General features: G+C 44.7%; 1 protein-coding gene across 5 annotated transcripts in view; it reads left to right on the forward strand.

The window, feature by feature from the left end:
* RPTOR (regulatory associated protein of MTOR complex 1) overlaps positions 1-12,521 on the forward strand; it is a 344,118-nt gene that overhangs the window by 130,902 nt on the left and 200,695 nt on the right. The window lies entirely within an intron of this gene.

The following is a 12,521-nucleotide window of genomic DNA, read 5'->3' on the forward strand; positions in this document are numbered from 1 at the left end:
CAGAACTGTGGATTTAGTCACCGTGGATCGAGCCTGTCATCTGTTCAGTGACTTCTCATCCGTATGGACTGGAGCCTTCCGCAGATATTTTCTACTTGCCTGTGTCACTGCAGCCCTCTGCTTCTTCGCTTCCCAGGCAGTGGTTTTTACTGCTCCATCTGGTGGGGCAATTTCTTTTTATTGCTTTTCCAGCAGTAACTGTCATCTCCCACGCATTTTTCTCTCTCACTTCAGGAGAAATGGCCTCTTCTTTTCCTGATTATTCATAGTGTCCCCCAGTGATTATTCCTCTTCTCCTTTCTTTCCTCTGGATGAAAGTTTGATGTCTTGAGAATTAATGATGGGAAAGAAACTGTAGGGACATATTTCCCGTGTGAAGAGTCACAGCTGACCCTGAGGTCCACCACCACGAGCCACACGTCAGTAAGGAAAGGCCCACTCAACATATGACTTTCTTTTCTTTACTCTTACCTGAGTTAAGATTGATGGGGGGTGGTAATTAATGATGTTGCTATAAGTTTTTGTTTACTTTTTCCTCAGATTATGGCTCAGGAATAGTAGAATACCTTTATAGAACTACTTGAATGCATTTAAACTTAAGGATTTCTTTCATTTGTGTCTCTTAGCCTAAATTTTGAGCTGCAAATGATTAATTTTTGCTATGGTGAAAATAACTTACTTAAATCCTGTTTTGAAAAAGGCAGAGTTTGAAAAAGAGAATCATAAATGGTTTATGAGGAGTTGAAGTGTCTTCAGAATTAGTATTTCTATTTTGAAGCTCATCACATTTGGAATCACTCAGTTCTGCATCAAGTTTACCCAGATCTCATCAGTTACCTGACCTTACTTTACTAACCCCCTTTTCCAGCATATTGAGGGGTTAACGGTAAGGAAGAAAGCTGGTGCCAGTCTGTCTACATTGTTTTCCCAGAGCTCCGGAGAGAGGGAAGGAGGTAAGATGGTCCCTGTCATAGAGTTAAACACCTCCAAGTGTTCTTGGTTAGACTCAGGACCTGGGAGCGTAGTGGTCGTTTTGTGTCTCCTGTTCTTCACCTTGTAGTGCGGCTTCATCCACTGAAGGACTTACAGATGTGCGTGCCCCGCTCTCCACTTCCAGGCGAGTCTTTGCCCAAATGCCAACTCTGTGTTTCAGACTTTCCATGAAATGTTTCTACTGCAGTGCTTGTCTCAAAACTCGGCCTTCTTTCTTCCCTGGAGCTCTCGTACTGGAGAAATCAAGATGTTCTCTGGGGTAGGAGCTTCTGTGTTGAGTTCCTGGCTTTGTCTTTCAGCCTCTATTTCTCAGTCTTCTTCCTTCCTCTCCTCTAAATGCCCATTCTTTCCCAAGGCTCAGTCGTGATTTCCTGCCCGCCATGGCAGTCGGGGTCCCCTTTTCTCAGTGAGAAACAAGTTTGATTCCCGTGAAATCCCACGGTAATTCCAGGTGGAGCTCCCTTTGGTGAATGATAGGGAATACCAAGCATGGCAGTACTGTGACCCAGCAGGGTTCACGTGACACCCCCTCTCCTGTAGGTCGGTATCCTAACAGTACCCCTGCTACCCGTCCTCCTGAGTTGGCTTCTGTGCAGATCCTAAGGTTGTGGCCTCCTAAGTATTTGATGGGTGAATCCTCTGCCTTGCTCAGCACAGCTATTACTATGTATAGTGAGATAGAACCCCTCTAAACTCAACAAATGGGGTTAGAAGTATGTGTTTCTCGTGTCTAGCTGGCATTTGTTTTTCGCCATAATTTCCCTCTCAGATATTGCAAAACAGGACGAGGTAACGGAGAGAACAGCTTGTTTCCAATGCCAATAGCCATGCGTTGATGCGAGTGTGGGCGTGTTGGGGTAGGTGGCCTGATTGCAGGTGTACTGATTGCGGCTCTCAGAGAGCAGGGTCTTTATAGTGGTGTCACGAGCTCTGTGGAAGGTCGGTTAAGTGTCAGTAAAACATGGTCTCTTAAACGCTAGCAGTGGAGTAACTCCTTTTATTTTTTTGATTCAGATCGATATCTTAGGAAAAGAACACCTTTAAGAGTTGTCTCAAACTAAATAAAAAGCAGAATAACTGTGCTTGCGGAAATGTCCGTTTTTTTGTTTTTTTAAATAAATTTATTTATTTATTTACTTATGGCTGTGTTGGGTCTTCATTGCAGCATGCGGGCTTTCTCTAGTTGTGGCGAGTGGGGGCTACTCTTCGTTGCGGTGTGCGTGCTTCTTATCATGGTGGCTTGTTTTTGTTGTGGAGCAGGGGCTCTAGGCGCACGGGCTTCAGTAGCTGTGGCTTGCAGACTAGAGCGCAGGCTCAGTAGTTGTGGTGCATGGGCTTAGTTGCTCCGCGGCACGTGGGATCTTACCAGCCCAGGGATCAAACCCATGTCTCCTGCATTGGCAGGCAGATTCTTAACCACTGCGCCACCGGGGGAGTCCCATTGTCAGTGTTTTTATCTAGGCCTGAAGGTTTCAAGTTGCTCAGTGCAGATTTTGCTCAGTTTTTCATGCTGCTGGCTGGAGTGTATGTGTTTTATGTGGTTGTTTTACACTGCAGTGTGATCCCCAGACAGGTGACAGTTAATCCAACACCGTAGTTAAGTCTATTTCAACAACATCCAATTAAAAACAGGCTGTCAGAGTGTGGCTGGCACATATAGAAGGGAAAGCTGATAATATCCAGTGTTGAAAACCAATTTTATGTGTATGTATTAACATTTTTAGTTATAAATACCAATACCCTGGAAGTTTGTTATACCTTTATGAGATTAAACTTTATTTTACTCATTTTCATGAAATATTTGGTTGAGTAGTTAGATAATAAAGAAAAATTTTATTGTAGTTATGATCTTCTTTCCTGTTATATGAACAACGAAGAAGAATGAATTTGTCTATTACCATGTCAGTTTATTAAAATATTGGTCAGTGATATGGGATCTTCCTGTATTAAATGTGACATAATCCCATTACTCGTTTAAAATATGTGGTAGGCTGAATTGTGGTCCCCCAAAAGACTTATACCACATCCTAATCCTCAGAACCTGTGAATATTACCTTATACGGCAAAATAGTCAATATTACTTTATGTGACTAAAGATGTGATTAAGTCAAGGATCTTGAGAGGAAGAGCTTATCCTGGATCTCCGGGGGTCCCTAAATGCAGTCACATGTATCCTGATAAGAGACAGGCTGGGGAGCTTTGAGGCAGACACAGAGGATGAGGTCATGTGAAAATGGAGGCAGAGATGGGTGTGATGTGGCCACACGTTCAGGATGCCTGGGCGCGCCAGCCACCACCGGGAACTGAAAGAGGCAAGGGGAGGACTCGTCCCCAGAGCCTTTGAGGGAGCGCAATTCTGTCGACATGATGATTTGGGGTTTCTGGCCTCCACAGCTGCGAGAGAATAAATTTCTGTTGTTTTAAGCCACCAGCTTTGTGGTGATTTGTTAGAGCAGCCACAGGACACTGACACAAGTGGGATATGAAGAAATCTTGCTTTTCACGTACAGACACAATTAATATGACTACAGTTGATGAAAGCTCGGTTTTATTACCACTCTGTGACTTACGGAAGAAAAAAAAATCGGATACCTCTGTGTTCTTAGCGTGGACTAGAATGCCTCTCGTTCAGCATTGTCAGCTGGTCCCCTGGGTGTGTCACCTTCCTGCCTGTAATTATGGAGGACGGTAAGGCCACAGAGGGTCCTTCTGGACAAGTAAACCTCTGGCAGGCCAGTGAACTTTGCCACATGTGTCGTTAGCACAGGCAAGGAGCAGTGATCTAGAGGGATGTGACTTTAACATGTGCTTCTGAATTAGGCCTCATGTGAGATGTTGGTAAATGTCCAGAATAAGTGTGCTTTGTTTAATCTGCATCTGCCCCTCCTCTTATATTTCCTCTCTGCACAGTTACTGTCCTCTCAGCTGCCCAGGCCTGGAAACTTGGGGTCACGCTTGGCTTCTATCATTTAGTCCACATTTAGTCCATTATCAAGTCCTGTGGATTCCATCTCCTAAATCTCTCTCCTCTCCGTTTAGTCCCCACAGCCTCTCACTGCCTTTAGGCTGTCATCACTTTTTGTCCGGGGCGCTGATGGAGAGCTCTTCTCCCCTCAGTCAGTGCACATCCCAGCCCCAGTGCACATGCAGCTCCCACCCTCACCTGCTGCGGCGGGAGCCCGGACACCCTGGTAGGAAATGTATGTTTTCTCTGGAAGGAAATGGGTATTTGCTTTGTTTGTTCATTTATTTTTCATATATATTCATTATTCATGTACAAAACAAAAATTTATTGCACACCTGCTGTGTCCCTGGCACTTCTAGGGGCTGGGATAGGGCACTGACAGAATAGTCATGTCCCCATGGAGCGCCCCTCTTTTGGAGCACTGTTAAGAAATAAACAGTACTTTGAATTATCACATTGATCTGTCTTCTTTATCATTCATGCCCCAAATGTATTAAAATATATATATATATATTTCCTGAACCATTCAAGAGTCATTTGCAAGCATCATATCCCCTTACCCATAAATACGTTAGTGTGCAGTTTATAGCAACAAGGACTTTCTCCTTCGTAACCACAGTACATTTATCAAAATTAGGAAATGTAACATTGATTCAGTACTATGATTTAATTTGTTTCGTAATCAAATTTTGGCAGTTGTTCCAGGAATGTCCTAAATCCCCACCCCCATCTGAGCTCCACCCCCACCTCACGCTCACCCTTCCTTCCCCTCACTCCCCCCCCCCACCCCCCCACCTCCGGGCTGTTCTTGACAAGTGCAGGCCAGTGATCCTCTAATCCTTGACTTGCATTTTCCTCCCATTTTCTTATGATTAGAGTCAGGGTGAGCATTTGTGGCAGGAGTACAGCAGACATGATGCTGTCACCGTCTCAGGCTCGACAGGAAACTTGCTGTACATTTGTCCCATTATTGGTGATGCTAAGTTTGATCATTGATTAAGATGGTGTTGGCCACTTACTTGCTTTCTGACACCACAGGATGTATGTACCAGGCTCATATTGTCCCTCCCCTCTTGAGCCGTGGAGTTAGCCATGTCTCCAAGGAGCCCGGTTCTTTTTACTGGAGAGTGGTGTTTGGAAACCAGAATACAGGCTCTGGTGTGCTCACTGTTCTTGGCTCCCATTATTCTCCATGTATTTACTCAGTGGGTTAGTCCTACAACACACTCAAGAAATATTAACATAATCCCACAAGTCAAAATAATATAAGAAGTTATATACTCAGAGTAGCGTCATCTCCCCACAGCCATTCCCATCTCCCTACAGCCATTCCCATCTCCCTGCTGTAGGTGATGAATTTCATTAGTTTCAGGTTTATATTTCTTAGGTTTCTTTTTTAAAATAAGGAGATACATGTTTATCTTCTTCTTCCCTTTTCTTTTTTATACAAAAGGTGTTATACTACATATACTCCTTTCCTGGCTTTTTTCTACTTCCCAGTGTATCCTGGAAATCACCCCATATCAGTTTCTAGGAAGCTTTCGCATTGTGTTTTAGAACTCTGTCGCACTCTACTATGTGAATGTACCATTGTTTTCTTCAGTCTCCTGCAGATGCCATTATGATTGTAATATTTTGCAATTACAAACAATACTGCATTGAATAACCTCGTTCAGATGTGTTTTGTATAGTTAAGGGTGTATCTTTAAGGTAAATTCGTAATAATAGTATCACTGGGTCAAAAATAATCCATATATAAGGTTTTTGGGGTTATTGTCAGATCCCTCTGCCTAAGGATCGTGTACCATTTTACATTCCCACCAGCAATATGTAAAAGCACCTGATCTGCAGAGTACTCTGTGGTGCTTTCTAATGTATGCCAATGTGTGCAGTCTGCTAGGTGAGCAGTGTTCTCTCATTTTTATTATAAGTGAAGTTGAACAATTTTGAATATTTATGGGCCATTTCCTTGTCTTTAGCTGTGAATTGTCTTTTCAAATCTTTTGTCCATTTTTCTCATAGAATATTTTTTATTTCCATAATTTTCCATAACTTCATCAGTGATAGCCGCTACACCCCATAAATTCCCAGCTGCCTCTGACTGCTGAATCCCTTCTAGCAGTGAGGATAAGATAAATCAGAGTCATCCTGGAGAGCAGAGCAGAGATTCCCTATGAGGAGCACATTGTCTTCATGTGGAAGGATGTTCCAGTTGGCAGTGTGATGGTGGCCTTTGATGAGGGCGGGGTCGTCCTGTGCCCAGAGAGGGTGGATGTCGGCAGATCACTTTCATAGAGGGAGTCAAACCTCCCAACTCTGTCCAGCCACCTGAGCCATCCAGCACTGCTTAATTCTGAGATTCTGTGTCCCTGAGATGAAGAACTGGGTGTGTGGGTGGGCGGGGGAGGGGGGGGGGTCCATGGCTTAGTAGTGTCACTGAGAGCTTGTGTCCCGACCCCAGGTGCAGCTCTCACAGCACAAACTCACATCCTCTCCACAGCAGCCCTGGGAGCAGTTCCCAGTTTGCAGTTTAGGTAACAGACTTATTCCTTCTCATCCCACGTGGCTCTCCCCTCTTGTAATTGTGGCATGTTTATGCTTCACAAAATGAAGAGAAAAGGGACTCTACTCCTAGGTCTTCCTTCCTGAACCATTTGCATAATTCAGATTTCTCTGCAGTGAGTCAGTCTTCTGGAAAGTCTTCCTCCTGGGAAGGTTGGAAAGAATGATTCTCTGTTAATGAGGCCACATGTCTCAGGCACTTGGCTGAATAGAAAGAATTAGATGTATACGAGGATAGGTGGTGAGCTCCCCTGCCTAGCCAGGGGATTCTGAGCCATGCTGATTTGGACCCTTAAATGTAACTTATTTTAAATCTTGCATGTGATTTATTTTAATGGGAGCCTTTAAAGTGGAGGCTGTGAAGGTGAAAATCATGTAGCTTATTGAATCTATCAGTTCTTACTAGAGCTGAAGGCCAGCTCTTGTTTTCTCAAGTCAGTAACAAGGAGTGCAACCTGTTTATCCAGGTCTTCCATAACTAAAATGCATCCCCGTGGGCAGCTCGTGGCCTGTTTCCATGGGGGCAACAGCTCTGTTTCCGCAGGTGAGGGGCCACCACAGGCGAGGGGCAACCACAGGCCAGACACCCCCGGCCCCGGCCCCCTGTGCCAGCACTTACTCCACTTGGTGGATGCTCATCTGTGTGTCTCACACTGGATGTTGTTCTTTTTTGCACCTGTGAAGAATTGTGTAAAATGAGGGACACAGCAAGCCACAGAATTGTCATTGGTTTAGAAAAGGGAAATGAAAAGAGTCTGCATGGTTTATGTTGATTATTTCTGACTGCTTCCTGTTCTGGAGTATTTATTCACTGGAATGAAGTGATAGCTTCACAGTGTAATGTTTAAGTTTAAAAATGTGAAACAAAGTGAGGTTAGCAGTAAATTCTGAACCTCAGAAATGGTGTGTTTGCACCATCTTCGGTGCCCCCAGCATCCATTGCAGCTGTTGCCCTGTGAGTGCCTGGTGGCCTCCACCTCACAGGCTGTGGCTGACTTCACATCACTTCCTGAGGCTTCCCATTCTATGGCGTTTGTTTCACTGCCCTGCAGCCCAGTGCCCAGAGCTTCAAGCTTCGGGCTCAGTAAATACTGGTTAATTGAACAGACAGGGAGTCTAGGTCAGATTTACTATGTTTTCATTCTTCATTAGTCTATTGGTTGTAACCATTACATATTTGAAAGTTTTAATTTTATGGAAAGTTGTAGGATTTTACTGACATATATTCATTCACTTACATATATTTCATATTAAGTGGCTGTGCAGTATGTGTGAGTCAGTGTGTTCAGTGTTGGGAGAAATGCAAAGGAATAGGGAGTCAGGAGGAGGCACCAATTTGGAGGAGACAGCTCACATGGAGTGTGCCGGAGTGGGCAGGGATGGGGGCGCTGGGAATGACAGGAAGGGAGTCAGGACTGGTTGCCTGCAGAACCAGGCATCTGCAGAAAAGTAGTCAGAATACTTTAGGAATGGGGGGTTTAGGGGTCAGAGCATAAAAGGAGGACTCAGGGGTGAGGACCCTGTGTTGGGCTGGGAGGAGGAAATTGATTAGTTCGGATGCTCCTGTTTACAAGTAATATTAGTAACCATTCACATAGTAGGTGGTGTGTGCCAGGCACTATTCTAAGAATTTTTTTTTTTTTTTTTGGCGGTACGCGGGCCTCTCACTGTTATGGCCTCTCCCGTTGCGGAGCACAGGCTCCGGACGCGCAGGCTCAGCGGCCATGGCTCACGGGCCTAGCCGCTCCGCGGCATGTGGGATCTTCCCGACCGGGGCACGAACGCGTGTCCCCTGCATTGGCAGGCGGACTCTCAACCACTGCGCCACCAGGGAAGCCCTAAGAACTTTTATGTATTAACTCATTTAATCCTCACAAAAACTGTGAGCTCCCTCTTTCCCCCACCCCCCGCCCTTCCATTTTACAGATGAAGTGGAGGCATGGAGAAGTTAAATAATCTGCCAAGATCACAAAGCTAGTATGAGCTGGGCTTCTCTCTGTCCCCAGAGTTCATCCTCTCAGTCTTTATACGTACTTTTTCTCTGGTTCGACAAATATAAGTTTATGGTGAAGTCTGAAGGTAAATGGTTCTAGGACTGGTTATGTATATGGTTTAGTATTGTCAGGATTCTGGAGGATTCTGTGTTTTCTTGACTTTGCTCTCATGATTACAAGATGGCTGTTGCAGCTCCAAACATCACATCCATGTAATTGTGTTCAAAGGGAGAAAGAAGGAGGAACAACCATTCTCTTTGTATGTGAGAACACTGTTCCAGATGCCTTCCAGCTGGCTTGCCCTCAGGTCTCCCTGCTCGGGCTTGATGCCCGGAAACATTCAGCCTTGTGTGGGAACAAAATTTGCCACCCCCAAATGTCTCTTTGGCAGGCGGATTATTTTAAACTGAAAACAATCGATGCCCAAAAGACTCAGGAAGAAACTTAGACCTTCCCCTGAACTTAAAGAATGGAGATAGAGGACCTGTTAGAGGAAGGAAGCCACCCCCATAGATAGCTAGAGTGTGAACCAGGAACCCATCAAAGTCTGTCTGTTAAAATTCCTCTCTGTGTCCATTGTCTCTTGTCTCAAGGGCCCAGCAAACATTTGTTTACCGAACATTTACTTTTCCATCTCCATGTGAATTGCCGTCCTCCCCTTCTAAGTTCTGACCACTACACCAACATCCTCTCTTATCTTTAGCTGAAGATGGTAAAGTGAGGTGAGGGCTTTAAGCTGAGAGCTTCAGCTATTTTGGTGAGTTACCCAGTTTTCCTGGGTCTCTCCCATGTATATTGTGCTATTAAACTTTTGTTTGAGTTTCTCCTGTTAATGTCTCATGTCAATTTAATTCTGAGACCAGCCAGAAGGACCTAGAAGGGTAGAGAAATATTCCTTCCTCCCCAGCAGCCTCTCTGGTGGTACAAGGTGTGCTCTGCTGGAGAGAGTAAGAGGTGACTCCCTGCCCATCCTTTTTTATTAGTTTTTTTTGTTTGTTTTTGCGGTACGCGGGCCTCTCGCTGTTGTGGCCTCTCCCGTTGCGGAGCACAGGTGCCGGACGCGCAGGCTCAGCGGCCATGGCCCACGGGCCCCACCGCTCCGCGGCATGTGGGATCCTCCCGGACCGGGGCACGAACCCATGTCCCCCGCATTGGCAGGCGGACTCTCAACCACTGCGCCACCAGGGAAGCCCTTTATTAGTTTTTTATTAGTTTCTTTGTTCCTGTTCCTGAGACTAGATGTATCTCTAGGGCAGTGGCAAAAATGTGGTCTTTTGCCAGCTCAGGGCTGCAGCCTGACTGGGAAAGTGATGCTGAAGCCCAGTCTCTGCTCCCCAGCCCTGAGCCCTGGCGGGTGAGTTGGCTTCCTGATGCATACAGAGGCCCCTCTTGGTGTGGAGCTGCCCCCGTCGTGGCCTGTTAAGCAAAACAGCAGCTAGCCACTGCAGTTCTGAGGGATTGCAAGAGAAGTACTAGCAAGTGGCATTTCTGATTCTGGACAAGACTTTGCCTAAAAATGTTACTTAGAGTCTTCATAAATATTTATCTGATTATCACGTTTTGTGGTCTTTATTTCACCCTTTAAAGTGAGTAGGATTACCTTCCCAGGCCGGTCAATACTCCTCTCGCTCCCAAACAGCAGAGGCCAGTGAGCAGATGAACCCCACGGCAGTGCTGCTCCTAGAGACACCACAGCAGGCCTCAGCTTGCACAATGGTCACTCAGTTATTTACTCACAGAAACCACAGACTGCCTGGCCGGGGCAGCGGTCCCTGTGCCCCCATTGTCCTGTGTTCCCCAGGCCGTGCTGGCCTCTAATGAGCAGGATGGGGCACACTCCTCCCTGAGTCTAGCCTCCAGTGCAGGACTCTTGAGTGCTTTTCTAATGCAGGCAGAGGAGATGATGTGTCCGGAGTGCTTTGTCAACCCCGTTAGAGGCATTGGCTGCACAAAACTGCGTTCGTGGGTCAGCTGGGGAATGTGACCCTCGGTGAAAAAAATCAACACTTAATCGGAGACGGATTTCCTAGTTCAGAGTAAGCTGACTATATCTTACACCATTATTATACTTTCTTATTATGTAGAAAACACGAGAGGAGTTTCTGAGACATACCAATATCTGTGTTACGTTTATGAAACTTTGTTTTCCCCAGATGTGTTCATCTTTCAGATTATTTGTATGTATATCTTACCTGTGCTAAAAACACATTTAAGTTTTTCACCTATCTGGATACCTTCTTTAAGTGTCTGGCCAAAATGCTTCATGTAAGCAAATTGTAATCAAAAATAGCCAATTCTGACATTAAGTTAGGTGTCAAAACAATTCTAGGGCAGTTCCATTTTAATCATGGAAACATTTTAAAATGCTGTTTGTCTCTTTGTTTCTGTGGCTTATTCATTTGTTAATTTTAAAACTTTTTGTTGTGGGAAATTTCCACATCTCCCAATCATCTGTCTTCAGTAGTTACCAACTTTTTCCCAGTCCTGTTTGATCTATGCCACCACCCACTCCCCTTTCCCACCCACTCCCTTGGCTTATTTTGAAGCAAATCCCAGGCATCATATAATTTCATCTGTAAATATTTCAGTGTATCTCAAAGGTAATTATGACTTTAAAAAACTACACACACACACACACACACACAGTTTTTTTATTTGAATCAGGACATAAATAAGGTGACTACATTGTGATTGATTGATCTACCTTATTAATCCATAAAATTAATCTAAAAGTCAGTCCCCACCCCCATCCTGTTCCAATCATCCATCTCTCTGTTTCTTGTTTCTTACTGTAATTTTTTGATTGGAGAAACCAGGGCTTCCCTGGTGGCGCAGTGGTTGAGAGTCTGCCTGCCGATGCAGGGGACACGGGTTCGTGCCCCGGTCCGGGAAGATCCCACATGCCGCGGAGCGGCTGGGCCCATGAGCCATGGCCACTGAGCCTGCGCGTCCAGACCCTGTGCCCTGCAACGGGAGAGGCCACAATAGTGAGAGGCCTGCGTACAGCAAAAAAAAAAAAAAAAAAAAAAAAAAGGAGAAACCAGGTCATGTGCCTTATAGAATTCCTTGAGGTCTGGATTTTGCCGATCCTTCCCTCACCCCCCAGGTTTGACCAGATTCCTCCAATTGGAGGGGGTGTTTGGGGGCACAACATTCCATAGGTGGTAATGTGTACTTCCTTTAGGATGTGTATAATGATTGGTTGTCTTCTCTCTGTTAAGTTAGCAGCCATTGATGATCAGTACCTGGATCCATCCGTTAGAGGTTGTAAAAAGGTTGTGCTATAATTCTATTATACCTCTTTGTCTGTTAACTGGTATATCTCTATAAAGAGAAACTTCCTCTCATCTGTTATTTGGGTATCTTGAGATATAGTTCATATAGGAAAGCCAATATGAATACTTATTTTCTTTTATTTACCTGATTGCAAAATAATGAGTGGACTTCTTCCAGTAGAAGGTAACCATTTAAACATTTGAACAGTATGTGCATATATAAATATATGTATATTTATACACACATTTGTTGCCCTCTTTCTTGGATAAATGGTAGTATATTATACACATTTTTTTCCACCTTGCTTTTTTTCACTTTATTAGATTAGAATCAATGTGTCTTCATTAGAATCAAAGCTTCATTATTTTCCTGCAAAGCAGGCTTTCTTAAACCCAGCACTATTGACATTTTGATCCAGATAATTTACCTTTGTGGCGATAATGTCCCCACATGCTGTGAGGATAGTTGTAGGATGTTTAGCAGCTTCCCTGGCATTTACCTATCAGATGCCAGTAGAACTACCCCTCCCACCCTCCATTGTGCCAACCAAGCCTATCTCCAGACCAAATGTGCCCCAGGGGACAGAATTGCTCCCTGATGAGAACAACACTTCTCACGACCACTGAGGGGAGATTCTTAGCATGTCTGCAGAGACCATATGAGCCCTTTATTTCAGAAGTGGATTCAGACCCCATCTAGAAGCTATAGCTTCTATTTTTGGACTTTGAATA

This window comes from Delphinus delphis, chromosome 19, assembly GCF_949987515.2.
Source record: "Delphinus delphis chromosome 19, mDelDel1.2, whole genome shotgun sequence".
NCBI classification, from domain to species: Eukaryota; Metazoa; Chordata; class Mammalia; order Artiodactyla; family Delphinidae; genus Delphinus; species Delphinus delphis.